Raw genomic sequence first — 11,804 nt, 5'->3', positions numbered from 1 at the left:
AGAAACCCTTGATCAAATGATATTCTCCTATTTTATAAAGTATATTTTACTCATTTAGATTAGTTTTAAATACTTAAATGATGTTTCTAATCTAATATTAATAAAAGTATCTTGAAAATCAATACAGATTTTTTTTAAGTACTTATTATAAGACAAATATTCACTACGAACTAGATAGACATGTAATAAATTATCATGTAATGTGTGAATTCTAGTTGGGAACAAAATTGTGAGACAATTTAATAATTAAGTTACATATTGTATTGTCCGGATACGTCAGTCAGGTTGTACTTTCTGGATAGGTCAGTCAATTGACCAATCTATTAACTAATAAAGTAATTAATCAACTTGAAACATGGACTTGATGTGTCATTTTGAGGTGTCTGAGTAAGTCAGTATAATCCCTAATAAGAAAAGTATTTTCACGGAAAAGTGAGAGTGATCCAAGTTGTGGAATAAAGGATAATGAAGTAAGCAAGGGAAGAAGAGACGTGGGGACGAGTCTTTAACAACTCACCCCAATACAGGACTATAAAGGAGAACATATATATTACACTACAGTAAAATCATTAAATAAAAAACCACTTTTAGAAACAAAAAATAATTAATTACTACATTGACTAAATTAGATAATATTTTAGAGACTAAACAAATTATTAGTATATAAAATAGTTCCTATTATTAATAAATAGTGTATAAATTAATATTTAATAAACTATTAACTTTAGAATATAATTTAATCATATAATAATTAATTATTTTTTGTCTTTAAAATTAATTTTTATTTAATGAATTTATTGTAGTTAGTCTAAAGTGTTTTAGCCGAATATTCTCTTCAAAATTTTCTTTATTTTCATACACAATAAATATGTTTGATATAATTATTAAATTAATTTGGTATAATTTATATTATTTATTTATTGTGGAATTTTGTTGATTGCAACACATAATCAAATGATAATGCAAGCATGCTATAACTCCATAGATAATTATTGTAACAGAGGACCTAAGGTGGAGGTTGGGGAAACTTTTCTTTCCGTCATATAATAAGAAATTAATGGCAAAGATTTTATTTTTGAAATATTTTTTGGAAGTTGATTAATTTTTTTTTATATATTTATATGTTTTTTTATGTGTTATTAAGTTTTAGTTTAATAATAATTGTAAAATCAATACTTAGTTAATGGTAATTACCATGAATTTGTTTTAATAAAAAGATGAAAAAGATATATGTATTGAATAAAAAAAAAATCATGCGTTCCAATCATTGTCACGTGCCTGTGTGCCTATCTATCACGTGAGTCCATTGACATTTTGCTGTTAACCTTGGTCCTGTCTCTTCTTTTCAATCCTAAAGTCAATCTACGTGTTTCTTTGTTCCAAGCTTTCAAAATGCAATAAAAAATTTAAAATGTTTCTATTTATTTATTTTTGATAAAAAAAATAATGTATTGAATAAATATACACAGTGACGATCAAATCTCTTAATTCAGGGTTTATCATTCAAAGTTTAAAGTTTAGAGGTTATGTATTATTATATAATTTCACATTTCAGGTAAACTGACACTTCAAATAAAAATAAGTATTATTAAAAATAAAAAAATATAAAAAATATGGGAAGTTTAGACCAAAATCATATATAAACAAAAACATACATAAATAGATTATACATATTAATAAAAAAGTCTAAAAAAAAAACTAGATGAAAACTTATTATTGATTTTATCTTTTTTATAAAAGTTTTTAAGTTAGACATCACTATATAACTTGACATCTGAACTAGGTTGACACCTCAAGCAACAACAATTATTTGCCATAAGATGAAAAAAATATTATTAAAAAAAAATACAAAAATATGGGAGGACTAGGTCAAAACACATATGCTAACAAAAATGATACATATGTAGACTATACCTATTCATAAAGAATTCAAATAACAAACTAGATGGAAGTTTATTATACCAATGAAATGGTTCTCTATGAATAAATTATAAATTAGCCAACTTATCAGCACATGTATTTCTTTAACGAAAAAAAATATGAGTAACCATAAACTTGATTTTCCCACAGTAATTAAGATAAGTATTTCATCGATTAAGAAGCATCCATGGAACATTAGTCATAACAGTAAACGTAGCACAAACCAGCGCAGAATCACATTCACGTCAGACATTAATAAGCCTCATCTTTTGAGTTTTCTCCATAACATATATAACTCCATAAAACTCAGCAACCATAGCAGTTTGAACTTTAAGAAACTTAGAGAAAACACCAATAAACTCCTTCATACTCCCACGAAAAATACCTCCACAAGTAGAAAAATCAGGATACTCCTAACAACCCCATCAATGTTAATTTTAACTCAGCCAAGTGAAGGAAACTCCCATCTAATAGGAAGAAGACAAATAACTTTACCACTACAAGTATTAATACCAAAAAACTTAAATCACGTTGAAATCCAACATATCATTCTTCATTGAAACTTTAGACGAATTTCCCACTAGACAAGTTAAGTCTTTAATTACCGAAATAGCCCTAGAAACCTCAATCTTATCATAGAATTTAACATAATTCCTCATACGCTCTATCATCCAAATAGAAAGTTATTACAACAAACTTAATCAATTTAACCAAATGACTATCATCACTCTTAACAAAAAAAAAAAGATCATCTTTATTACAGAAATGAAAAATAAGAAAAATTTGTCAAATCCAACTTCAAATATGCAAATCATTATAACAATAAAAAATATGTTGAATAGATTCATCATATTTTTCATATTTTTCACTAAGTGAACATAACTTATAATTGATTGTTGATGATTGATTAAATTTTAGATAATTTCTTAACTAAAAATATTTGTATTTAATTATTTAGTCATAATTAATATTCATAACTTAGACACTCTATAAACATGATAACAATATTCAGAACAAAGACAAGAAAAATATAACTCTTTTATAAATATTTTTTATATTTTATCTGAAATGGAAAATGGACCAGTGATTAATTTTAGTATCACAATAGAGAGAAATTAAAATATAAAAAAAAATGTCTTACTAGAAAAAAAAAGAAGCTAAATAATAACTAATGAAATTTTTTATATATACTAGAAAAAACATATCATGCGCTAATTCTCGGAATTTTTTTTATTAAAAAAATGTTTTAGTCAAACATAAAAAATTAGTTTTGATTTGGTTGAATATTAAACTATAAAATAATTAATTAAAATCTAAAAAAAAATATCTTATATTTTAATTTTAAATTATTTTTAAAAATAAAAGTAAATTTGTAAATTTACAATTTTAACATTTTAAAAAAATTAAAAATTCAATCACATCGGTCACACCACTCACCAATTTTAATAAACATTTCCTTCATATCAATTTTATATCTTAATCTAAACAACCTAACTTTCTTCATTACTTTCGAATCACTCTTTCAAATCCTGACATATCTTCTTCCTAATTCATACAAATCCTCGATCATCCCCTTCCTAATCCAAACAAATCATCTTCACACTTTACTTTTAAATCACTCCAAATTCATTATTTCAAATTCTCTTACCAATCTAAATAAATCATCACACGTCTCTTTCCTAATCGAAATAAATATTCACACATCTCTTTCCTAATCGAAACAAAATATTAATATTAGAGTATTATTCATTCATCTCATAATTTTTTTATGAAATTTTAAGTAATTAGACTATAATATTGATGTCTTTATCAGTTAATACTAACTAATTTTTCCATTAGAACAATATATTAAATTTGATGGTAAATCACAATTTAGTATCAGTTACAAGTCAAAATAACTGAACAACATAATGCAAAAAAATAAATATAGCTTAATATATTTGCAATTTTAAAGAAAATAATGAAACGGAACCAAATAAATGTTTTTTCTATTTCTTTTGGTTAATTCAAGTCAAAGTAACTTAACAACTGAGTATAAAAAATAATATAGCTCTGATATATTTGCAATTTTTTTAAAAGAATAAAACCTGAAACAGAATCAAATAGATGCGTTTTTATTTTCTTTTTCTTTTTTCAGTTAACGGTTGTCAATTACAAGTCAAAATAATTTAAGAACATGCTATAGATAATTAATATAGATTTAATATATATGCAACTCTCTATGTATTTAATATATACATAATATATATGTAACTTTCTATGTATAAAACATGAAACGGAACCAATAAATATGATTTTTTTTTCAGTTAACAATTGTATCAATTTAGTTGTTTATAATTTTTTTATACCATGACAACAATTAAATTTATTTTTTCAGTTGATAATTAAATTCAAAACTAAGACTTCGAGTAAATCATTCAAAATTTCTGCTGTTCGATCAATTCTGGTAAATATTGTAGTTTTTTTTTAGCAGTATGTAAAATATTATAAAAAGTTTTGAATAGAGAAATACTTTATAATAAACATATTATAAGAATTAAAAAATATTTTTAAAATATGAATAAATATAAATGTTCACACTGTATGGATAAGGAACTTGACATTATTGAGAAAATCACGTGTTTGAAATTGACATAGATGGTACCCACAGAGAGAGAGACCTATGAAGTAAATTAATAATAATTATTAGAAGTGAAAGAGAAAGAGGAAATTATGACATGAGGATGTCACTGTTCCACGTTTGGAAGAGTAGTGGAGTATTGATTTGGGTTTGAACTACTCTCGTTTGCCAAACGTTTTGTTTTCGATTAGGAAAAAAAATTTGGTAAATTTAGAAGAAAAGTGTAAGGAAGTAAGATTGTTTTTTATTAAGGCAAATAGAAGGTTAAGTGAACAGAACATTTATTAAAATTAGGTATGGTTGAAATTTTATTTTTTCTTATTTATAATTCTTTTAATAATTTATTATTTTATAAATTTATTATTGGAATTTATTATTATTGTTTATATTATTTTAATAATTATTATTATTTATATTGTATTATATGATTAGTTATATTTATTTTATTATAATATGAATATAAATATTAATGAATTAATAATATAAAAATAATATATATATATATATATATATGTATCTAATATAATAATTATAAATATTAATATTGAAAGCTATCCTTTCTCGTAAATCTTCCTTGAATTACGAAGAAAGAACACGTATATGGATGTGTTATTTTGTACTTTTTATTAGTATTTTATTTATTAATTTTTGTAAATTTTTTAGTTTTTCACGTTTCCACAAATCTATTTTAGAAATAAACATACTCTGAGAGTTTTGAATAGAAAATCTAATATTCGTTAATAAAAACAAAATTTACATATATATATATATGATTCTCTTATCATATTTGAATTAAAATAATAATAATATTATAAAGTACTAAATAAAAATACCATAAAATTAAATATAATATTTTTTTATGAGTAAACTTGTGTATATAATAATAAATACAAATGAATCGTATGGTAGATGAAATGTAAATACTAGACGTTCTGAATGAATTAAATGATTTTTTTTCTTTAATTCGATTTGAAATTTCTTAAAATGAATAATTTTTTTCATTTTGAAATTGGACAAATCGTATATGTGTGAAAAGTTTTAAAGAAGTTGTCATTCATGTTCACGATTTCTGAAAAGAAGATAATTTTTAAAAAAAAAGAGTTATATCTAGCTAAATCATGTGCAAAGAACATTTCCAAAAATCATATTTTGTGCATTTCTATTAGTAGCACTTGAAATAGAAAAAAAAATGTTTAATTCACTTGCATATGAAGTACGACTTCTTAAAATATTGTGTAATTGAAGTTGTACTTAATCATATTTGGTGTTGACGACTTTAGTTATATCAGATTACAGTGCTTACCATGTATGACTTCATCATGTATGACTTCTCAATGAATTTTTTTTTGAAAAAAAATTGTTAATTTTTTTTATAATGATAGAATAATTTTAAAAGATTTTTTTTGTGTTATTTTGAATGAAAAGAATGTATAAAAATTAATAAATGTGATAAAACTTTAAATCTAATATGTTAAAAATAAACCGAAAACCTTAATCGAAAATCTTAACTAAAAACCTAAAAATAACATTGTCTAATCATTTTAAATGTTTCGCTTGCCTTTAATATTCTCTAAATATAATAAGAAGGTTTTTTATTCTAGATATTAAAATATTTGAAAGAAGACTCTACACCATCCAAAAAAAATCAATTAAAGAAGGTTCCACAACAAACAAATCAATAATTTCAACCCAATCACATAGAAATACATAGTCCATATTATGTAGTGTCACCTCAGATTTTACACTAGAACTTTCTAGAAAGGAAATGAGGTGTACTTCTCCTATGAGTTGTATTTTTCTGTTATTCTCTTTTTCCCTTTTTTTTACATAGACAATGAGTTGTATACATTTTGAGCATTGTTTTTAGAAATAATGTAACAAACTTTTCCATCATTCTTTTGCTTTAAGCTTTTCTGATTTTGCCTTTTTTCCTCTCATGGTATCATAGCTCCTTTTGGAGCTCTGCAAAATACCTTCTCCATGTCTGAGGTTCACTCTCACACTGGTCTTGGAATTTCTCTTGACAACAAGATTATAGATTCTAGTTTTCATTCCTCCAACCCTTATTACATTCATCCCAATGAAGGACCCAATTATGCTACCATTACCTTTGTTCTCACTGACCTAAATTATCATTTGTGATCCCAAGCCATTCGTATGGCTTTAATCTCTAAAAACAAAATGGGCTTTCTGACTAGTGTTATTACTAAATGTATAGCCATTGGTCCTTTGTATGTGACATGTGAACGTACAATATCTTAATCATGTCTTGGCTTATTAATTATTTGTCTTAATCTATTACCCAAAGTGTGATTTTCTTTAAGAGTTCTGTAGTTGTCTAGAATGACCTTGATAATTTATGGGAAGAGCTTGATAATTACTATCTTTTCCTTGAATGTAAATGTTCAGCCAAGATGTATCATCAACAAGACTTCATCATTCGCTTTCTCAAAGGATTGAAGGACCAGTTTTTCTGTCATTTGTTTCCAAATCCTCCTCATGGATCACTTGCCGCCTGTTTCCCGTGGTTTCTCCAATATTTGCAATAGGAGCGTCAACATTCTCTTCCTCTTATCGATGCAAAACCAACACCTTCATCAATTCCAAGTTCATCCTTTTCGAGAAAGGACAAGGTGGTGTTGGTGTACCTCCAAAATCTGATCCAACAAAGAATAATCGTAACAGTTCCAATAAGAGATGTGTTTACTGTCACCACAACATCGATACGTGATATGTGAAACACGATTACCCACTAGGTCATCCCTAATACACAGTTCGTCCTCAATTCAATCCGCGATAAGGTGTCGTCAATCTGGCCACACAAGATGATTCCAACACTAATGTTGAGGGTTCTGGTTTTAATGTATCTGAGCTTCACTTCACCTAAGCCCAATATCAAGCTCTTGTTAGACTCCTCCAACAACAACCTCCTTGTACTTATGGTTCTGGTTTTGACCGGCCCTCACGGACAAATGTCACCCAAGTAGCTCTCGTTGACCCAATGGAGCTTTCTAACTCACAATTTGGTATTAGTTCTTGATTTATTTTTTGCGCCCCATGTCTCACACACCCACATCATAGTTTGTTCAACAACCACACTATTCTTGTTACACACACAAAATAATTATTGGATCATTGATTTTTGTGCAACTGATCAAACTGCCTCCTCTTAAAAAAAAGATCTTTATTACTCTAAAATTAAACCTATCCAATCAATTTACCTAATGGTGCTCATGTGGTTTGCACATTTTACCGACTCTATTCAAATCAATCCAAACTTTATAATTCATGATCTCCTTGATATTATCAACTTTAAATTTAATATTCTCTCTATTTCTAAACTCATTTCTTCTCTAAATTATTTTTCTTTATTTTTTCTAATGACATTTGTTATATGCAGGAAACGAGGTCACTAAAGACTATTGATTTGGGTAAATTAAAACAAGAGTTTTATCACTTGGACATCAATCACTGTGAGTTTAACACCTCTTAACATCCCTACACCATCCAAAGTCTCCATCAGTAATTTCACCACCCTTCCTATCACTAACACCAACCTTTGACATTTTAGTCTAAGACACCATTCAAGAAATCATCTCAATGTTTTGCACATGACTATTTCTTTTATGTCTAAGCATGTTGATGACAATTGTGACATTTGTCACTTAACTAAACAAAAATGTCTCTTTTTTATTGACAATTCTTTGGTGTCTTGGAAAACCAAGAAACAATCTATTATTTCTCGATCTTATGCAAAAGTCAGGGCCCTTGCCTCTGCCACATGTGAGCTTTAATGGATTTCTTTCCTTCTTGGTAATTTGAGAATTCCTATCACTAAGTGTCCTCTCCTCTATTGTGATAGCCAAAACGTTTTATACATTGTTGAGAATCTTATCTTTCATGAAAGAACAAAACATTTAGAGATTGATTGTCACATTGCTTGTGAAAAATTACTTCTTGGACTTATGCATCTTCTACCAATCTCTTCATCACATCAGTTAACATATATCCTTACTAAAGCTCTTCAACCACAGATGTTTCACTCCAATTTATCAAATTGAAACTTCTTGAAATCTTTCAACCTCCAACTTGTAAGACTCCACTTTTGAAGGCTCCACAGTAGTCTAAATAAATAAATAAATAATTTCAGTCCAATCACATAAAAATACATAGTCCATATTACCTAGAATTTTATACTAGAACTTTCTATAAAAAAAAAATAAGGTGTATCTCTTTCATGAGCTGCATTTTGCCTGTTATTCTCTTTTATCATTTTCTTTACACATACAATAAATTATATTTTTTTTTCAGAATTAATAGAACAAACTTCTCCATCATTTTTTTTTTGGAACTTTTGTTTTGTTTTGAGCTTTTCTGTTTTTACCTTCTTTTCTCATAATATTTATGTGTTAAGTTCTCATTCACTTAGTAATTGAATGTTGGTTTTCACAAAGAACTTCATCTACAATAATTGGAATGCTCATATATCTATCTTTCTTCTTTTTACTTTTTTAAGTATAAATAAAAATTATTATGTAAATCATTTTCATATTGTATGGATACACACATGTATTGTCATTTCTTAGAGAATTCGAAAGTGGTACCAATGATATATATGATTCAGAAAATCACGTGTTTGAAATTGACATTGATGGTCCTCACACAGCGACACGTATGCACTAAATTAATAATAATAATAGCTAGAAATCAATCTATTTATGTGTAGGGAGATAGAGGAAAATAAGATATGATGTTACACGTTTGGAACACTAGTAGACTAGTGATTTGTGTTAAAACACGTATTATTTCTATAGGGTTTTATAATTTAAAGTTTAGGGTTTAGATTATATTAATACTAAAAGATAATTAAAAAATAATAAATTAATTTATTAAATGAATATATTTATCTTATTTTTTATTCTATTTCAACTTATATAAACAGCTTCTATTACGAAATCTAACAAATACTCCTTAGGATAGACTTAAAATGGCTCTGATACCATATTACAGAGTGAACTTTAAGCCTAACTCAACCCATAAAACCGAGACTCATGAAGTTGAGGTTTGCACCCACTTATGTACAATGAAAAACTATAATCTCTAATCGATGTGGGATCTCCAACACATACAATATCTACAAATATTCAAAATTAATTTAAATGAACGAATTCAAATTTTACATTAAATTATTCTCATTTAACTTTTATTTAATATTTAAATAAAAATATAAATCAGTCTTGTAGGAAAGGGAGATCAATAAAAAGAAAAATAATGTTAACAATCTTCCTGAAATTTGTGGATATAAATCCCTATATCCAACTTGATAAAGCATTATGAGAATATTTTATTTAAGATGAATTTTATTAGAATATTAGTCAATTGACATTTGAATGCACAATGGACCAGCTCCAAAAAATTGTTTACGTCTTTTTCTTGATAAATAATATATTTAGTTCAACATGTTTTTATCATGTTATACCAATTTTTGAGCAACATCATAAACAATTTTATTGTCACAGTATATTTTAATAGGTTGTGTGATTTACATTTTAAAAAATATAGTTATTCTAGATTAAGTAGTATGAAAATATAATTATTTTAAATTAAATATTATATTATATAGTTATTTTGGATTATATAATTTAAAAATATAATTAATCTGAATTACATAGTTTAAAAATATAGTTATTCTGTTTTAGATAATTTAGATATATATTATTTTAGAATACGTAATTTGAAAATATAATTATTTTAAATTTCATAATTTGCTATTATGATTATTCTATATTAAGTAATATAGGAATATGGTTGTTAAGTTATATAATATAATTATTATAGATTTAATATAATTATTATAGATTTAATATAATTATTATAGATTAAGTAATTTTAGAATATAATTATTATAAATTAAGTAATATGAGAATATGATTATTCTATATTAATATATTTAAAAATATGGTTATTATAAATTACACCCTTTGAAAATGTGGTTATCATGGATTAATTTAGAAATGTGGTTATTTAAATTAAATTATTTAAGATATGATTATTTAATTGACATAATCCAAAAGTATGTTTATTTTAAATTATATCACTTATAAGAATATATTAATTCTAAATTAAATAATTCAGAAATATTTTTATTTTGGATTAACTAATTTTAAAATATTTTTATTTTGAATCAAATGATATTAAAAGATGATTATTTCAAAACAAATTATTTAAATGTATAATTATTCTGAATTAAATAATTTAAAAATATGATTATTGTAGGACATAATATGAAAATATAGTTATTTCATATAACTAATATGAATATACATATTCTAAAATAAGTAATTCACATATAGTTATTCTTGACTAAATAATTAGAATATATAACCAATATATATTATACAAAAATATGTTTATTTTAAATTAAATTATATAAATGATAACAACACTTATATATGTAATTTCAAATATGGCAATTTCAAATTTTACAGTTATAATTGAATATTTGAATATATGATTATTCAATAATAAATTATTTTGAATTGAATTATATAGAAATATGTTTATTCTTTATATATGTTTATTGTTTTTGTATAGGTTGGGAAGGTCTCAATCGTAAAAATAAAAGGTCACTCTCAACACTCAAGTCAAAACTTATTATGGGATGATTATATGGATCAAATGCTTTTAAATACTGTATATTAACTTGATGGTGAACCTATTTATAGAATTGAGTTGAGTCTATGAGGTGTTGGACCCAATTAACACAAGTACCACTCTAAAATCTTGGTATTAGTGTAATAAATTATACTTAATTACGTATTGATCTAATTATTATATGGAGGGTACTATTTAGAAGGTCGAAATGTATTCAACCATGTAGTCAGACATCTCGGTCACACAGTACAATTATTTTAGATTAGGAAATAAAAAAGGTGTTATTTAAATTCTGAATTTTTATTTATTTTATCATTATCTTTACATAAAAAGTGTGTTAGTTTTTGTTGTTTTCAATTAATTTGTTCTTAGTCTTTCAATTCCTAGATCTACAAACACCAGAAACTAATTTTAGAGACAAAAAATAATTAGTTGTTATAGTGACTAAATTAGAGATCATTTTAGAAACTAAAATAATTTTTGGTTTTTACATTCGTTTCTATTATTGTTAAATAATTTCTAAATTGATTTCTAAATAGCTACCCAGATTTTAACTACCAATTATTTAGATTCTAAATTTGGTAACAAAAACATTGGTTGCTAATTAGAT

The sequence above is a fragment of the Phaseolus vulgaris genome, chromosome 4, assembly GCF_000499845.2.
Source record: "Phaseolus vulgaris cultivar G19833 chromosome 4, P. vulgaris v2.0, whole genome shotgun sequence".
In the NCBI taxonomy this organism is placed as follows: Eukaryota; Viridiplantae; Streptophyta; class Magnoliopsida; order Fabales; family Fabaceae; genus Phaseolus; species Phaseolus vulgaris.
This window is presented reverse-complemented; position numbering follows the sequence as displayed.